The sequence below is a fragment of the Eurosta solidaginis genome, chromosome 2 (genome assembly GCF_040869045.1).
Source record: "Eurosta solidaginis isolate ZX-2024a chromosome 2, ASM4086904v1, whole genome shotgun sequence".
In the NCBI taxonomy this organism is placed as follows: Eukaryota; Metazoa; Arthropoda; class Insecta; order Diptera; family Tephritidae; genus Eurosta; species Eurosta solidaginis.
Window position 1 is genome coordinate 22,404,798 of NC_090320.1, and position 19,220 is coordinate 22,424,017.

At 33.1% G+C, this 19,220-nt stretch overlaps 1 protein-coding gene across 10 annotated transcripts in view; it reads left to right on the plus strand.

The window, feature by feature from the left end:
• step (cytohesin steppke) overlaps window positions 1-19,220 on the plus strand; it is a 464,613-nt gene that overhangs the window by 373,656 nt on the left and 71,737 nt on the right. For 3 of the 10 annotated variants that reach the window (XM_067764621.1, XM_067764623.1, XM_067764625.1), the window contains exon 1: window positions 4,985-6,643. The exons of 4 other annotated variants lie outside the window; for them this stretch is intronic. The gene's annotated coding sequence lies outside the window, so the exon portion shown is untranslated. Of the gene's footprint in view, window positions 1-4,984; window positions 6,644-19,220 lie in introns of those variants that run through there. 3 more of the 10 variants (XM_067764624.1, XM_067764626.1, XM_067764627.1) reach the window with 2 other exon arrangements.

Below are 19,220 nucleotides of genomic sequence, written 5' to 3' on the forward strand. Positions count from 1 at the left end.
CATCAAAATCATTTCCACAGCATATTTGATAGCTGCCGTCAGCAAGGAATCTGAGTGTGGCGCATAATTTTAAAATAGGGGTAAAACCTTGCCTCGAACGCGTTTGCGGAAATGACCCTTAATTGTGTTTAGTAATGAGCAAAGTGCTTCCTTTCAAATTTGCAAAATAATTTCCATTGAAGCTCATCATTTATCACATGAACATTTTTTTACTTGTTCCTTAGGTAGTTCCACGGGATTGGAATGATCACGCGAATGTTTTCCGTATTTCGCGACATGTCAATCACCAACATTTTCGCCATTATAAAATAGATTTCATATAATATTCGTTTTGCTTTTAATAACAAAATCACTTGCAAATTCTTAAATTTCCGCCACAAATTGATCAGCTGTTCATTTATCTGTCAAATCATCACTTTCTGAAGTTGGCAACTCAATTCAACTTCAACTGAAATAAGTTGTAATTCATAATACCAAACAGGATTGAGTTGTCTTAAAGTTGATTTGTTTTAATTACAACATTTGTACATTTCGCCGCTTCTATCAGTATACAAGTTGTTAATATGTCTTCACAAACGTCAAAGAAATTGCCAAAATAATGTGAAAAATTAAATTTTTTGTTAAATTTTTTCATTTTTAATCACGGTTTTGTCGAATAATTTGTCAACCAGTGCATATGTTAATTATTTTAAAACAATCTCCTATTAATTCTGTTTTCAAAGACATTTAACTTTTTTATATCCGCGTAGATCTTCCTGGGATTTTCTACTTTAGTACATTTCTACTGTAAAAAAAAGTTTTTTCTTATTTATTATACTCAGTTGAGCAGAGCTCACAGAGTATATTAAGTTTGATTGGATAACGGTTGGTTGTACATATATAAAGGAATCGAGATAGATATAGACTTCCATATATCAAAATAATCAGGATCGAAAAAAAATTTGATTGAGCCATGTCCGTCCGTCCGTCCGTCTGTTAACACGATAACTTGAGTAAATTTTGAGGTATCTTGATGAAATTTGGTATGTAGGTTCCTGAGCACTCATCTCAGATCGCTATTTAAAATGAACGATATCGGACTATAACCACGCCCACTTTTTCGATATCGAAAATTTCGAAAAACCGAAAAAGTGCGATAATTCATTACAAAAGACAGCTAAAGCGACGAAACTTGGTAGATGAGTTTAACTTATGCTGCAAAATAGAAAATTAGTAAAATTTTGGACAATGGGCGTGGCACCTCCCACTTTTAAAAGAAGGTAATTTAAAACTTTTGCAAGCTGTAATTTGGCAGTCGTTGAAGATATCATGATGAAATTTGGCAGGAACGTTACTCCTATTACTATATGTACGCTTAATAAAAATTAAAAAAATCGGAGAAAAACCACGCCCACATTTAAAAAAAAATTTTTTTTAAAGTAAAATTTTAATATCTTTACAGTATATAAGTAAATTATGTCAACATTCAACTCCAGTAATGATGTGGTGCAACAAAATACAAAAATAAAAGAAAATTTCAAAATGGGCGTGGCTCCGCCCTTTTTCATTTAATTTGTCTAGGATACTTTTAACGCCATAAGTCGAACAAAAATTAACAAATCCTTTTGAAATTTGGTAGGGGCATAGATTTTATGACGGTAACTGTTTTCTGTGAAAATGGGCGGAATCGGTTGATGCCACGCCCAGTTTTTATACACAGTCGTCCGTCTGTCCTTCCGCATGGCCGTTAACAAGATAACTTGAGCAAAAATCGACATATCTTTAATGAACTTAGTTCACGTGCTTACTTGAACTCACTTTATTATGATATGAAAAATGAACGAAATCCGACTATGACCACGCCCACTTTTTTGATATCGAAAATTACGAAAAATAAAAAAAATGCCATAATTCTATAACAAATACGAAAAAAGAGATGAAACATGGTAAGGTAATTGGATTGTTTTATTGACGCGAAATATAACTTTAGAAAAAACTTTATAAAATGGTTGTGACACCTACCATATTATGTAGAAGAAAATGAAAAAGTTCTGCAGGGCAAAATAAAAAACCCTTAAAATCTTGGCAGGTATTACATATATAAATAAATTAGCGGTATCCAACAGATAATGTTCTGGGTCACCCTGGTCCACATTTTGGTCGATATCTGGAAAATGCCTTCACATATACAACTACCACCACTCCCTTTTAAAACTCTCATTAATGCCTTTAATTTGATACCCATATCGTACAAACTCATTCTAGAGTCACCCCTGGTCCACCTTTATGGCGATATCTCGAAAAGGCGTCCACCTATAAAACTAACACCCACGCCCTTTTAAAATACTCATTAACACCTTTCATTTGATACCCATATCGTACAAACATATTCTAAAGTCACCCCTGGTCCACCTTTATGGCGATATCTCGAAAAGGCGAAAACCTATAGAACGAAAGCCCACTCCCTTTTAAAAATACTCATTAACACCTTTCATTTGATACCCATATCGCACAAACAAAGTCTAGAGTCACCCCTGGTCCACCTTTATTGCGATACCTCGAAAAGCCGTCCACATATAGAACTAAGGCCCACTCCCTTTTAAAATACTCATCATTTGATACCCATATCGTACAAACACATTCTAGAGTCACCCCTGGTCCACCTTTGTGGCGATATTTCGAAACGGCGTCCACCTATAGAACTAAGGCCCACTCCCTTTTAAAATACTCATTAACACCTTTCGTTTGATGCCCATATTGTACAAACAAATTCTAGGGTCACCCCTGCTCCACCTTTATGGCGATATCTCGAAACGGCGTCCACCTATGGAACTAAGGATTACTCCCTTTTAAAATACTCATTAACACCTTTCTTTTGATACCCATATTGTACAAACAAATTCTAGGGTCACCCCTGGTCCACCTTTATGGCGATATCTCGAAACGGCGTCCACCTATGGAACTAAGGATTACTCCCTTTTAAAATACTCATTAACACCTTTCCTTTGATACCCATATTGTCCACCTTTATGGCGATATCTCGAAACGGCGTCCACCTATGGAACTAAGGATTACTCCCTTTTAAAATACTCATTAACACCTTTCATTTGATACCCATATCGTACAAACATATTCTAAAGTCACCCCTGGTCCACCTTTATGGCGATATCTAGAAAAGGCGAACACCTATAGAACGAGGGCCCACTCCCTTTTAAAAATACTCATTAACACCTTTCATTTGATACCCATATCGCACAAACGAATTCTAGAGTCACCCCTGGCCCACCTTTATGGCGATATCTCGAAACGGCGTCCACCTATGGAACTAAGGATTACTCCCTTTTAAAAAACTCATTAACACCTTTCTTTTGATACCCATATTGTACAAACAAATTCTAGGCTCACCCCTGCTCCACCTTTATGGCGATATCTCGAAACGGCGTCCACCTATGGAACTAAGGATTACTCCCTTTTAAAATACTCATTAACACCTTTCTTTTGATACCCATATTGTACAAACAAATTCTAGGGTCACCCCTGGTCCACCTTTATGGCGATGTCTCGAAAATGCGACCACCTATAGAACTATGGTCCACTCCCTCATAAAATACTCTTTAATGCCTTTCATTTGATACGCATGTCATACAAACACATTCCAGGGTTTCCCTCGGTTCATTTTCCTACATGGTTATTTTCCCTTATGTTGTCACCATATCTCTCAACTGAGTATATAATGTTCGGTTACACCCATTATAATATAGGATATTGATGGAGGCAAAACCGGCGAGTAGTCAAATTTAATTCAGCTATTGGATATTAACAAAACAGCTGTCTGTCTCTTGCACATTTTAGTTGAGCATATGTGAGAAGAAAACACAAAGCAGAGTAGACAATGGCTAGAAACGCTTGCTGACTGCGAGAGCATTGAGTGCTAATGACTTTGTTTGGAAAGGCTCTTGGTTGAGTTGTTGGTTGGCTGGTTGATTAGTTGGCTGACTACTTGGCTGATTGCGCTACAATCGTTTGTTAGGTCGGTGCGGCAAGACCTGCTATTTATTACGGGCTCACTCTGAACGTTTCAGCTGTAACTTTTTGCTTTTTTCATTCAATTTTTAGTCTGAGTACGTGAATCTAAACAAAACATTGGCATGCTGACGGTCGATGTGCAGAAAACACGCGCGTGTGCCAAGAAAATATAAATAAATATTGATAAAATTGTTTTTGTTTACTGCGAACGTCCGTGATTATTTCTTAAAAGAAGTAGAGGAAATTTGAAGAAAAAAGTGGTAAAATTTAGTGTGCCAATTTTGTTGGGAAAAGCAAATGGTTTTCGTAAATTAAAAATTTTAAAGGAAAAAATGCAACTAAAAATTAAAAAAAATTATTTGGAAAAAGCAATAAAAAGTTTCAGAAAAATTTAAAAATCTATAAAAATTTCAAATAATCCAAAGCAAAATCAATCAGAAATTAAAAAAAAAAGTTTTATAAAAGTATTTAAATTTCTAAAACAAAAGTGAATTTGAAGTAAGTGCCCCAAAAGCTTTTATTTAGAAAGCCAAGTAAAAATAAAGAAAAACAAATGGGGAAAAAGCAATTTTTGCTCCTTTAAGTGCACTTTGGTTTTTCTTTGTTGTCGCGAATTTTACGCATTTACATACATAGAAATGTATTTGGTGTGTTGTTTGTTTTGTGGGCAACCATTGGTGTCGTTCGAAGGAGGAATGCACGCGTAAGTCTGATGCTACGGTTTTGTTTTGACGGGTGGCGCAAACAAATTCTAGGGTCACCCCTGGTCCACCTTTATGGTGATATCTCGAAACGGCGTCCATCTATGGAACTAAGTATTACTCCCTTTTGAAATACTCATTAACACCTTTCATTTGATACCCATATCGTACAAACGCATTCTAGAGTCACCCCTGGTCCACCTTTATGGCTATATCCCTAAATGGCGTCCACCTATAGAACTATGGTCCACTCCCTCATAAAATACTCTTTAATGCCTTTCATTTGATACGCATGTCATACAAACACATTCCAGGGTTTCCCTCGGTTCATTTTCCTACATGGTTATTTTCCCTTATGTTGTCACCATATCTCTCAACTGAGTATATAATGTTCGGTTACACCCGAACTTAACCTTCCTTACTTGTTTTATTATTAAGTTTTATTTACATAAAAACTTTCGTTTACATGATTTTCGTGAATGAGGTATGGCAAGACAATCACATTGCATTCCCCAGCAGTAGTCAGCCGTCATATGCTGATCCCATCGGCCTTGGTACCTCTCTTCCATAGTTTTTAGGTCCTGGTGAAACCGTTCGCCTTGTTCTTCGCTATAGGAACCAATATTCTCCGGAAGCTGGTTAAGGTGGCTGTGGAGATAATGCACTTTGATGGATATGTTACATCCTCAGTTTTTGTAATTCTCTAGCATATTGTTAATATTTTTTTTCACAGACCTGCCATAGCTGCGCAGATAGATCCATTTCGAAGGTTGATAAGATCGCATTTCGAGAAAAAAACGATTTACCAAAAGTTCAAAGCTGCAAAGTACGCTAATTAAGCAAATTACTTTGTTGACACAAAGTAAATATGTCAAATAAGAATTTATGAAAATATTTTTTTGCTAATATTTATGGTCTAAATTTTTGTATATAAAAGATCCTCTGACGTCTTTGCAAATCTGATGTGACAACAACTGCAATAAATATTTTCCATTGATAATATAAATGAAGTGTTAATTTTGCATTATTGTTCAAACGCGTATGTATTGGTAAAAGTTGGAGCAAATGTCATGGTGGTGATCTGTCACATAACGGCAGTTTGCAATAGCAACAGTTGCCAAGAGAAATTCTCCCCCAAATAAAGAAAGTCATATTAACACTCTCATTATAATATAGGATATTGATGGAGGCAAAACCGGCGAGTAGTCAAATTTAATTCAGCTATTGGATATTAACAAAACAGCTGTCTGTCTCTTGCACATTTTAGTTGAGCATATGTGAGAAGAAAACACAAAGCAGAGTAGACAATGGCTAGAAACGCTTGCTGACTGCGAGAGCATTGAGTGCTAATGACTGTTTGGAAAGGCTCTTGGTTGAGTTGTTGGTTGGCTGGTTGATTAGTTGGCTGACTACTTGGCTGATTGCGCTACAATCGTTTGTTAGGTCGGTGCGGCAAGACCTGCTATTTATTACGGGCTCACTCTGAACGTTTCAGCTGTAACTTTTTGCTTTTTTCATTCAATTTTTAGTCTGAGTACGTGAATCTAAACAAAACGTTGGCATGCTGACGGTCGATGTGCAGAAAACACGCGCGTGTGCCAAGAAAATATAAATAAATATTGATAAAATTGTTTTTGTTTACTGCGAACGTCCGTGATTATTTCTTAAAAGAAGTAGAGGAAATTTGAAGAAAAAAGTGGTAAAATTTAGTGTGCCAATTTTGTTGGGAAAAGCAAATGGTTTTCGTAAATTAAAAATTTTAAAGGAAAAAATGCAACTAAAAATTAAAAAAAATTATTTGGAAAAAGCAATAAAAAGTTTCAGAAAAATTTAAAAATCTATAAAAATTTCAAATAATCCAAAGCAAAATCAATCAGAAATTAAAAAAAAAAGTTTTATAAAAGTATTTAAATTTCTAAAACAAAAGTGAATTTGAAGTAAGTGCCCCAAAAGCTTTTATTTAGAAAGCCAAGTAAAAATAAAGAAAAACAAATGGGGAAAAAGCAATTTTTGCTCCTTTAAGTGCACTTTGGTTTTTCTTTGTTGTCGCGAATTTTACGCATTTACATACATAGAAATGTATTTGGTGTGTTGTTTGTTTTGTGGGCAACCATTGGTGTCGTTCGAAGGAGGAATGCACGCGCAAGTCTGATGCTACGGTTTTGTTTTGACGGGTGGCGCAAACTAAAAAAAAAAAAAAAACATGTGTAAAAACACAACAACATCAAACGTCCCATACACACAAAAGCATACTTCCAATATTAAATGGTGACGCAAAGTAATCATTCGTCGTATTATCTTATCATTGAGTGCGGCTTATGAGCTTGTGATTTTGAAAAACATAAAAAATAATGGCAAATGGAAAAATTTTGCGCTTCAAGATTGTACAGAGGAAATATAATTGTGATTAAGTAAACAACATGACTTTTGACAAGATACGAAACAAAAAAAAACAAATTTATAAAAAAAAATATTCACACAAATATTACGTATAAAAAAAGATTTAAATATTTGTTTTTTATTATTATTATTTGAATATTTCTAGAATACTTTTTCCCTCTAAATTCTCTAAAATAAGTTTCTAAATAACTTAAAATAATATAATTTAATCGGTCAACTAAAGCATTACACACACCTGCATTTTATAAACCACGTGCTTGTGTGTGTTGTCTGAATCTGACAAATTATATATACACCTAACGCTCTCCATTACAGCTGCTGGAATAGTAATGGAACACAATTTTTGGGCCTCACTTTGCTAAAGTGACCATTACAATAATACTACCCACATGCCTTAAAATCGTATAAAAATAGTAAAAGAAGTAATGACAAATATGAAATTAAAAAATTATAAAAAAAGAATAGGAAAAGAAATAAAATTTAAAAATTTAGTTAAAGAAAAGAACAATCTAAAAAAAATAAACAATAAAAAAAAAAGGAAAAACAAATAAATAAATTACTTATTAGTAAATTAATTTAATTAAAAATAAAAAAAATTATTAAAAACGAATCAAAAAAAGAAATAAAAATTACAAATGAATAAAGGAAAAACAAAACCCAAACAAAATAATGTATTATAATTAAAAAAAAAAAGACAGTTTTTCTATGCATAAATTATATTAAAAGAAATTAAAAAAAAAAATAAAAAATTTAATATATAAAAAAAATTAAAAAACAACGAGTCAAGAAAAACAAATAAAATAAATTAAAATAAGTAACGAGAAACTGAATTAAAGTATAAAATTGGAATGATAAAAAAATAAATATTAAAAAGAAACAAATAAGCAAAGGTTAAAATATAAAAATTAATTTTTATCGAAAATACAAAAAAAATGTATTTAAGACAAGACTTATGCGGCAGTTACTCACGAACGTACGTACCAAAAACGTGTCAGCTGACACGACCTATCTTATGAGTGTGCAATGTAAACGAAAACTCACCGACGTGCAACGCCCGTACGTACGTAGCCCGGAACGTAGAAATCAAAACAATTTTGATTTTTTCCGTAAGAACGTGTCAGCTGATCGCTCTCTCACAAGACAGAGTTGCCTAGTAAACGTTTGTGTGCTATGTTTGGACCAATTGCAGTTATTAGACAAAAAGGCCTAATGAATGTTTAAAATTTTGATCAAATATCCTAAAATTATTATATAAAATTGGAGGTTACAAGTAAATGAACTAGAAATTGTTATTCAGTATTTGTTTCTGCCATTTGCACCATGAAAAATTGCAATTCCAAAAGTTGATGTTTGCATAAGCATGCATGCAAACTGGTCAATGGCAACAGTGCTTTGCTGTAAACAATACACACACAAATATGTTATGTACATGTACACAGACGCACACATTGACTCCTACGGGCTTGAGGGTTCGGTCAAACGTGTTTCGTACGACAAACGTCCGTACGTACGGCACACGTCGGTGGGTAACTGCCGCATTAAAGTGTTTGTTATCAATAGAGAACAATTAATACATACATACATAAGAAAGAAAAAAAGAAAAATTATAATAAAAATAAAAAAGAAAAAAATATGAAAAGTAAAAAACATATAAAAAGTAAAAAAACATATACATATAAAATGTAAAAGAGAATAAAAAGAGATATAAAAAGAAAAAAATTTAATATAAAAAAGGTAAAAATAAAAAAATTAAAAAATAAAATAGAAACTAAATAAAAAAATTGTAAAACAAGAAAAATTAATAAACTAAGGAACAAAAAAAAAATTAAAAAAAAAAATTTAATGAAAAAGATAAAGACAAAAAGAAAGATAAACAAATAATTTTTTTTAAAGAAATTTTTAAAAAAGCATTTGAGAAAAACAGAACAAAATACAAAACTGGAATGATAAATAAAAAAATTTTAACTTAAAGAAAACTGAAAAGTAAAAAAAGTTAAAATACACAAGTATTATCTTATTAAAAATAAAAAAAATTTATCTAGGAGATTTAAAATTTTTGATTTTTTTGGTTATCAATAGAGAAAAATTAATATGTACATACAAACACATACATAGCAAAAGTAAAAAAAAAAATATAAAAATATATAAAAGTAAAAAAAAATATAAAAAGTAAAAAATATAAAAAAGTAAAAAAAAATATAAATAAGAAAAGTAAAAATAATCAAAAAGACGATATATAAAAAAATTAAAAAACAACGAGTCAAGAAAAACAAATAAAATAAATTAAAATAAGTAAGCAGCTACGAAAAACTGAATTAAAATACAAAATTGGAATGATAAAAAAATAAAAATTAAAATGAAAAAACAAGCAAAAGTTAAAAAAGAAAAATTAATTTTTATCGAAAAAACAAAAAAAAATTGTATTTAAAACAAGACTTAAAGTGTTTGCTATCAATAGAGAACAATTAATACATACATACATAAGAAAGAAAAAAATAAAAATAAAAATAAAAGTAATATGAAAAAAATTTTGATTAAAATAAAAATAAAAAAGAAAAATGTGAAAAGTAAAAACAATATAAAAAGTATAAAAACATATATATATAAAATGTAAAAGAGAATAAAAAAAAAATAAAAAAAGAAAAAATTAAATATAAAAAAGGTAAAAATAAAAAATAAAATAAAAAAATAGTAAAATAAGGAAAATGAATAAACTAAGAAACAAAAAAAAAAAAATTAAAAAAAAATTTAATCAAAAAGATAAAGACAAAAACAAAGATAAACAAATAATTTTTTTTTAAACAAATTCAATTAAAAAAGCATTTGAGAAAAACAGAACAAAATACAAAACTGGAGTGATAAATAAAAAAATTTTAACTTAAAGAAAACTGAAAAATAAAAAAAGTTAAAATAGAAAAGTATTATCTTATTAAAAATAAAAAAATTTTTGCTAGATTTAAAATTTTTGATTTTATCGGTTATCAATAGAGATAAATTAATATGTATACACAAATAACATACATAGAAAAAGTAAAAACAAATATAAAAATATAAAAAAGTAAAAAATAAAAATAGTAAAAATAAACAAAAGGACAATAATAATAGAATTAAAATAAGAAATATGAAGAACATTTGCAAACTACACGAAAAGTTTACAAAAAAAAGTTAAAAAATTAAATAAAAAATAAATTCATAGATAAAATAAATAAAAAAACTAAATGAAAATTTTATAAACAAATAAAAATATATTAAAAACAAATTCAATAAAAAATATAACAAACATTTACTATAAATTGTATGAAACAAATTAAAGACAGCTAAAATAAAAATACTTGGGATTAACTAATTGATTATTTAAAATTTAAACACGCGCTCTACCTTTATTATTTTAAATCCCAAAATTCAACAAGACTATGTCTGTATTAAAGGAAAAATTGCCTTCTATTTTTTGGTCCATTTATATAAAGGGAGTCCTTAAAAATTTTTTATCATCTTTTTATTTTAAATTTTTTAGTACTGCCTACAAAAATGCAATTGCAACTTTGATTAGTAATTTAACTAATTCCTAAGTGAAAATTCTTATCTTTATTTATTTGTTCAAAATAGCAAGATTTAAGAGAATTTGCGGAATTTTCGCTGACAACACTGGCGAAAAGAACAGAATTACACCTCGCATCATAACAAGATAATTCCACGTCGTTTTTCAGCTACTTAATTTGCACAGCTGAAAATCGTGGTGAAATTCGCATACGCCTGAAAGTCTAAAAGAATCGTTGTGAAAGTCGCGTACGCCTAAAAGTATGCAAGGACGTGCATTGAGTTGGGCCTTCAACGAGGTGGAATTCTACAACGCCTGCACACACAGGAGGTTAGCCATGAAGGTATGGCCTAATCCTCTAAATAGTTCGACTTGTTCGTTACGTAGCTCAAATTTTTTGATCAAACATTGCACTGTCACCGAGTTTTAAACTTTACTTCAGGTTTCAAGTCTCTAGATATCTAAGAAGTTAGTTAAAAATCCATTGCAAGATTCCCAATTTAAAACTAATTTTCTCAATATCTCGATCCACGCGCCACCAAGCGGAATTTTTTTGATAAAATATTGCATTGTCACCGGGTTCTGACTTACGGCCCATCGGGAATTTACTCGAAAATCGACAGCAAGATTTCCCCCGTGGGTCAAAAATTCGTATTGAAATGAGGGGACAAACATGAAAGGGACTTAATTTAAAGGTAGTAAAAATATTTAAAAATTAGCGAAAGAAGATGCAATACGTGCATCCTTATGTTTTGAGGACATCTCATGTCTATACAATTTTACGTTAATAAAAAAACTGATTCAGACTCTTCTGGCTAGTTTTAACGTTCTAAACTCTTTCGGAATAATTCCGGGTTTCTATAAGCCTCACATACATACATTTTCTGTGTCCTTATTTTTTGATGCCCAGCTGTACATTTTCGTTTACCGTCTATTCGTCGAGGCGAAAAATAGCCCATACACATCTACATAGTTTATTTGCTTTTTGCCCCGCATATAAATTCCAATTGTATTGTCTATGCTATTTTTACGTAAATGTTTGAATATTTTTGTCGTTGTAGCCCAGAAGCGCCAGTCAATGGACGCTTTCGGTCGTTGGTTGCTAAACTTTTGTATACTTTTTTATGTTCTGCTGAGAAAAGGGAAACTTATGTTTTTCTTTGTTTTAGTTTTGCACAACTTGTGTTTGAGTTTTAACAGGAATACGCTTAAGAGTTAGATTTTTTGTCCGTTGCTTCCAAATATGTAGTGAGATTCCGGCAAGTGCCGGGCGACAAATTCTAATGTACTCGCATATAAATGCAAAATATTTGGTCACACATGTGTTCAAATTTACAAACAAATTTTTCATCGTTATGATTTTGACATGTTGTGTTTTACAGCTGGAGAGCAGCTAAAACATATTGATGCGCCATAATGTGATTTGGAATATGCTAACTCATTATAAGCCAAGCGTAGATCCAATATTTTATATTTTGTCCTTCCTTTGAACGCTATAATTGTCAGTAACCGTGCACATACTTGTCCGGGAGTGGTTTGCGATGACTACGTTTCGTTTTAACTCAATGCTAGGAACAACTCAATGCCAGAAGCAAGACCCTGCTATCAGCGGACATTGCATATATCTCGTTAAATGGTTCTAAATGATTTGGCAAAGGTGAATGGTCGGGGCAGTGCTGAATAAGAAGAGCAGAAATAAATATTGGATAGGGTTTTGGAACATAGAAAAAGAATAGCCCTAATGCTAGAGATGAAGGAAGCATTAGGGAGACAAGAAATTAACTTTTGTCTTTCAAACATTATTATATAAGTATTAATAAAACAAGAGAGTCGAAGAAAAAAGTAGGAGGGGAAGGGAAGATATAGTAAGGAATATGGAAAGTGTGGTGCAGTCCGGAAGAAGAATAGAGCTAGACTTATGAACTTTCAAACGAGATGAATGAGAAGAAGAATTCTAAAATGAAGTATTAATAGAAGAGCGAAGAAAAAATTATAGGGAAGAAGGCAACATCAAATCAAGAATAGAGACAGAGAAATATAGAAGCATATTAAAGACGAATTTGGAGAATTGTAGAAAATTAATAAATAGGGAATGCGAATTAAGAGACAAAAATGAAGGACCCACCTGTGTACATGCAAAAAGGAGATAGATATAAGGAATAACGAAATATTAAAGAGAGATTCAAATGATTGAGGAGAATAACATGAGAAAAATATAAGACAGAAATATTTTGAGATAATACGAGAGGTTTAATAATTGAGAGATTAGAACAGTGGAAAACAAATTCTTCGTCTTGTTCCCATTTACCGCATCATCATCATCATTAAATGGCACTTAACCGCCTAAGCAATTTTGGCAGTTTCGTAACAATTCACGCCAGCTATCCCTCTTTCGCGATAACAGACGCCGAGTGGGAGCACCAATGGATGTCAAGTTTTCCTCCACATGCCTCTCCCAACTCGGAGGAGGTCTGCCCCTTCCTCTACTTCCAAACTTCGGTGTCGTTTGAAATACTTTCTTGTTCGGAGCGTTTTCGTCCATTCGCATAACATGGTTTCGATCCGATTTCCTTTTCGTGAGATTTCTCCTGGATCTGGCTTATTGTGAAAATTTGGTCATTAGAAGATATACAAAGCAAAGGCATGTATTATACATATCCAACATAACTTCTCGGAATTTTTGTAGTTTCTTACACGGTTTTCTCCGGAATGGAAGTTATTCTCTGGCTTTGTTTTCTCTTTTTTAGTTTCGTGTAGTCGCCAAGGTAGCTGCTGGAATTTCGAAACTCCACTTATTCTGCTTTTTGCTCTTCATTATAGCGTCTTTCAACTGCTTTTATCTATTTTACACGATTCGGTTCGACTGTGGATTGACCATCTTTAATCCATTGAAGTAACTAATTAGGCTTCGATAATATATAGCTGTGTGATTATTTATGGAAAAACACTAAACGAAAGCGAATATTTAAATTATGATACATATCTTATTTAAAACTAGATTTGATAGCAAAATTAGGATTAATAGCTCTTGATTTAATAAAGTGAATCCAATTTTTAATCAACAGCTCTCGGAACTTGTACCAACCAGTAGCGAGTTTAGTTGTATTTTCCGCTGACAATGACTAAATGCTAAAGATATGCATTATCTTATCCAATTAATACCATCTTTTTTTGCTTTTTTTTATGCTTTAACTCGATTAGTTTAACAAAATTACTAACAGCAACAACAGCACTTCCTATTAAGTACATACTTAGATCGAGCAACATAAAAACATTGCTGGTACGAAGCCAAAGTTAAATGAAATGATGGCTTCAGCATTGTTTGCGATGAATTTAGTTATACCAGCATTGGAGGGCTCGACAGTGACGTTTTGTTCAAGCAAAGTGGCTTTTACTAAATATATGAGCAAACTCGTACACTCGCACACCCCTCAATAAATGGAGATTTGTGGGTTTTCGACTGTCGCTGTTAGGCGCTGTTTGTGGCTTTGCCAATGTATATACATACAGGAAGAATTGCAATAAACTAACTGTAATACAAAAACTACAGTAAGCAAAAATATTTACATACATGCATATATGTATGTATGTGTGTTTAACTTCTCTACATAAATGAAAGGCAGAAATTGTCGCAAACTGTTATTCCAATCACATTTGTTGATTTACATGTAAATTTTACTATTCAAGTATGACTTTTTATCTATCGCTTCTTTGCGTCGCTTCTAGGAACAATTTGGTATAGAGAGGGGAAGCGATTGTTGAGAGGGTTGGTTAGCGTTGCATGTCGTTGTGGCATACAATGAATGCAAACCGCGGCGTTTGCCATACGCCATTAAGCTGTTGTTGTCGTATATTTGTACTAAATGTTGTAAATTGCAATAGCGACAAATGTATTTTTGTTGTATGACTTTCGTTGTTGTTGTTGTGGTAACACATTCACTTCTCGCTCTGTTGTGGCGTGTATAGCGGTTGTCACCATTGAGTGTTTTGTGCCGAGTTCTAACGAGTACTAGAAGGCCTTTGCGTGTCGTAAGTGCTAAAGGACGTGCCAAGTGGTTGCGCGGTTGTAGAAAGACATTTCAGCGTGGTCTATGCTGAAGTGGCAGGCGAGTTTACAGTGGACTCCTGTTATTAAATCAATGATAAAAGTATATACATAATACTAATCGAGACCTAAGGCTTGTCTACTAAGGTGATTAGCCAAATTGATTCTAGGTGGATTCTCCAAGGGACTCTCAGAGTATTGATTTGTATTGATTTTGTGAAAGATGGTTCTTGAATGACGGTGAGGACTGTTTAGAAGTTTAAAATTAGCTTAACAATCATGTCATGTGCAAGTAATATTTGATGTGTGCAAATAATATTTGAATGTTAGATGTAAGTCCTTGCGAAAATGTTAATTCTCAATTTGAATTGCGGCTTTGTTTGACATTTGGGACTAAATGTTCCCCAAACTCTTCTCGAATATGTTTGTATGTATTTATTTATCATGGTTTGATGTGTTTAAGAGTATGTAATGTCTTAATTTAGAAACTAGAATGATTCCGTTAAAAATGTTAAAAATATTTAATTGGAACGCATGCTTCCTTTGTAGGAACTCTACGTCTAAAGGCTTCTTTGCTCTCCCAGTACTAACGGATTTTTGAGATATTTCGGATTTAGAGGTAGGTTGGTTATATTGATGGCTTTTTGAGACCATCCTAAGGTCGGGTCGTATAACGATAGGAAGAGGTATATAAAATCCAATTGCAGAAATCAGTCCCACATAAACACCAAATGGAATTAACTTTTTCTGCCCAACTATTGTCTGTATAGCTTTTTAATGACCCCAAAGGACTGAGCGATGCTGGGGATCCAATGACAACGCCACAGCACTGAGGTGTGCGTAATGAAACCAAGAACATATCAAACAAAACAGAACATTGAAACGAAGAACATATCAGAATTTATATTTGTGCATTAAAAAGACAACAGTAGCACAATAAACCGCTGGGCGAAAATTAAACATGAGTATTTGCGATAAGAAATACCAATCAGTCAAAAGGGGATTCAAGGGGTTGATAAGCGCAATACACAGCTTTATAGCTTCAAACCTTTCGCAACCCAATTGTCAACCTTACCTACGCGAGGGGAATCCGATTACAAATATGAATGTATCATACACATGTTTAGCAGGCGAGGCTCTGGCGACCACAAGTTCCTCATGGCACTAGTGGGGGGTATAGCCTAGAAGGTCTAATGTGGTCAAATTAATCGTTCCCGAGATGGTGGGGCTAGTACCTTTATGGTGCTTTGTTACCGGAACTTACCGCATCTGTATCCGGAAAAGGACCATCAACATCGATAACACTCCCCAAAACCTTCGGGGAGTGTCTTTATAGTTAATACAACAACAACAACAAGTTAAAAACAAACACGGCGAAATTAAAAAGAAAAGGAAGATGGAAAAATGAGTACAACGGAACAAGAACAAAAAACAACACCAACAAGAAAATAATAATAATAAACAAGAAAACAACAGTAATAAGAAAGCAATAAGTAAGGAAACACAAAAAGTTAAAAAAATAACTAAAAATCAATAATGAAAGTAACAAGAACAAGGCAATAAAACTAACACCAATAAGGAAAAGTTACAATAAAAATACAAGAGTTAAAGTACCTAGAGAGCAATTACAAAAAAAAAAAAAAAACAATGAGCAGCAACAAGGTAACAGTAACTCGGAAGTAACCAGAATTTAAAAAGAACCGTGATGATCCAGCAACAAGGAAATAACCAAGGCAAGAAAACTTAAATAAAAAAGGCAAGCAACACAACAAGAACAGAACAAGAAAAAGTTAACAAAATAATGAAACTAAAAAAAAAAATAAAGCAAAATAACTACAAGAAAGCACAACTAAGTAGCAAGAAAAATGTATAGCACGCATCAAGAATGAGATAGCGACGACAAAAGAGATCGCAAGAAGCAAAAACAAAGAAAAAGAAAAGTACAACACCAATATAGCAGAAGCTAATAAACAACTTTGGAAGTATGGTCTTTACATGGACTGAATATGTCCAAATTCAACTTAAAAACTAACAACGTAAAAACTGAGATCAATGCGAAAACAAACATTATCAAGACAAAAAAAAAAAAAAATCAACGGCACCATATGAGAAGAAAAACGAAAACTAAAATTGAAGCAACCAAATTTAACTTTTGCAAGATAAAATTTCAGCCACTGTACTCATTTGTTATCCATATGTGCATACACAAGAAATTGAGAGTGAAATACTGCATACTTTTCAAATTCAATTTCAAATACGCGCCAATGTTGTCGCCACATTTACCGTCATTCTGCGGATGTGAATATTAGCCGCCGCTGCTGCTGCTGCATTTGATTAATTGGTGCCGAAAATGGGCTTGCGTGCATTCATTCAATTTTAAATATTTTTCGAGCTGTAATAGATAGTTACATACCATTCCAACAATAAACGAGGCACGCGAGCAAAAAGGATGTAGATTCCTCCACCCGCCGCAAATAAAAAGCCACTGGGCAGGGAGGTCAGGCGGACAGCCACTTTAGCAGCATAAATATGTAAAAAAGTGTTGTAAAAGAAGTTCCGGTAATTCGACACACCTGCCTGCTTACGAAAAAAAATTGCTAATTTTGTTGAACGTGCTTGCAAAAAAAATATATATATATAGTAACACAACATCAGCAATAACTATTGTTAAAACAAATGTTGGAGTAATAACAACAGCCACAAGCAAACAAAAAAGACGACATGAGACATTATCGATTAATATTTCGCTTTTATGAAAAAGTTGTTTGCACTTAAGCTAACAGCAAAAGCTTGCGACAGCTGAAATTTATAGCTTCTAGACTGACAAGCATACTAGTGAATATTCTATTTAGTTTGCTTGTCCTTTAGTTACTAGCATATATGTGTGAGTGCGAAATGCATGATGTGAGACCCTTTTACGTTGGGTGACCTTTCATTTGGCTAGTCGCCACGCAATAGCCCTCCTGCCAGCCAACCCCCGGTAACGCATATCTGTCTGCATATTTGGCCGGCTATAATAATTATTTGCTTGGGCCATGCTTGCATGCATGCATGTTTGCTCACAATTACAGTAGCAATGGAAAGGGGCTCTAATAATGGCGTCACATTATTTTGTGGAAAAAAATTCTTACACTATTGTCCTTACCGTCCCTACCGTCTAATTTCTACTATTGGAAAACTGGCTAGAGTTATTATTTTCTGTTTCTATACCCTGCGTTGCTGTTGCTGCTAAAGGTAGATTGTTATGGTACCAGGAAATCGGCATTACATCTATGTACATAAATTTCCTAACGGGTGAATCGAAGTTGTGTTCGTAAGTTTTACCAAAGCTAGTACGACGAAGGGCCGTTTTTAAACAAGTATAGGTTTTTAAACAGTTGAATGGAGAAATCGGCTAGAAATACTTTCCTCCGTCAATTAGGCCAAATGTGAAGGTAATCCTGTATTGGTTCATTACAGAGGCCCATGTAAAATATTGTAACGAATTTATTGAAATTCCTCTTATTTGCAACCTTCTACTGACGTTCGAGTCACTAAACTGTTGAATAAATAACTACACTATTCAATAATGTAAAATGGCCTTTATTCAAGTACTTCACAATACTACTACTTCCCGACAGATAGCGTGCTTAAATCAAACTCATTCCTGATTGCTCAGATTGCGCTCTTTTATACTCTTCGAGATCCTCGTTACATACTTCTAGGCGTTTCCAGAATTTACTTAGTTACTGCTATAAAATTATAACTACAGATGTACGTGTATAGGTTCTCATATGCGCGTGTATATGTGATTGACACTTCCACAGATAATTACCTACTTTTGGGATCATCTCAGATAAGATATATGCATGTGTTTGTGCATCTCTTCTCCGCTGCGTGTACGTACGTATGTGTAGACATAATGATTGATTCGTTTATGTAGATACAAGTGACTGCCTGCTTTATTGTTGTTGTGGCTTCATTTACTTAGCATCAGACTAGTGATGCGAGTATCACTTAGTGTCACTAATATTCGTCACAATATAATAAGAATTAATTTTCACACTTGTCCGAAAATTTACTAAAGGTATTAGGTTATAAATTCTCCTAGGGAATATGATTTTGTTATATCTTCTAGAATAGGCATCTATGCTGCACTAGACTGGTGATCTAAAAAAAAGTGAGCGATATTATAGCCAAAAATTAAGCAGATTTCTTTGATTGGCTTGGATCGGTATTAGAAAGGCAGTGAAAGCTGCTTTATTGATTAGCTCTGTCCGCAAGTAGAATTGTGCATTATTCTCGGCTCGACTTCAGGTATATTAAATATTCAGTACATTTCTGATATAAAGAGTATGGAAGTGATTCTGTGCAAATACGTCACGCAGAAGCTCCCTCACTCAGGATCTCAAAAAATACGTATTTTATTTATTTCAGAAGAATTCCACTTTACTTATTGTTAAGGTAAATTTATCTCCAGCACTTTTGGGCAGTGAAGCTGTAGTTAAACTTCTCCGTCAGATCAAAATCCGGGTCATTATGGAGTCCCCCT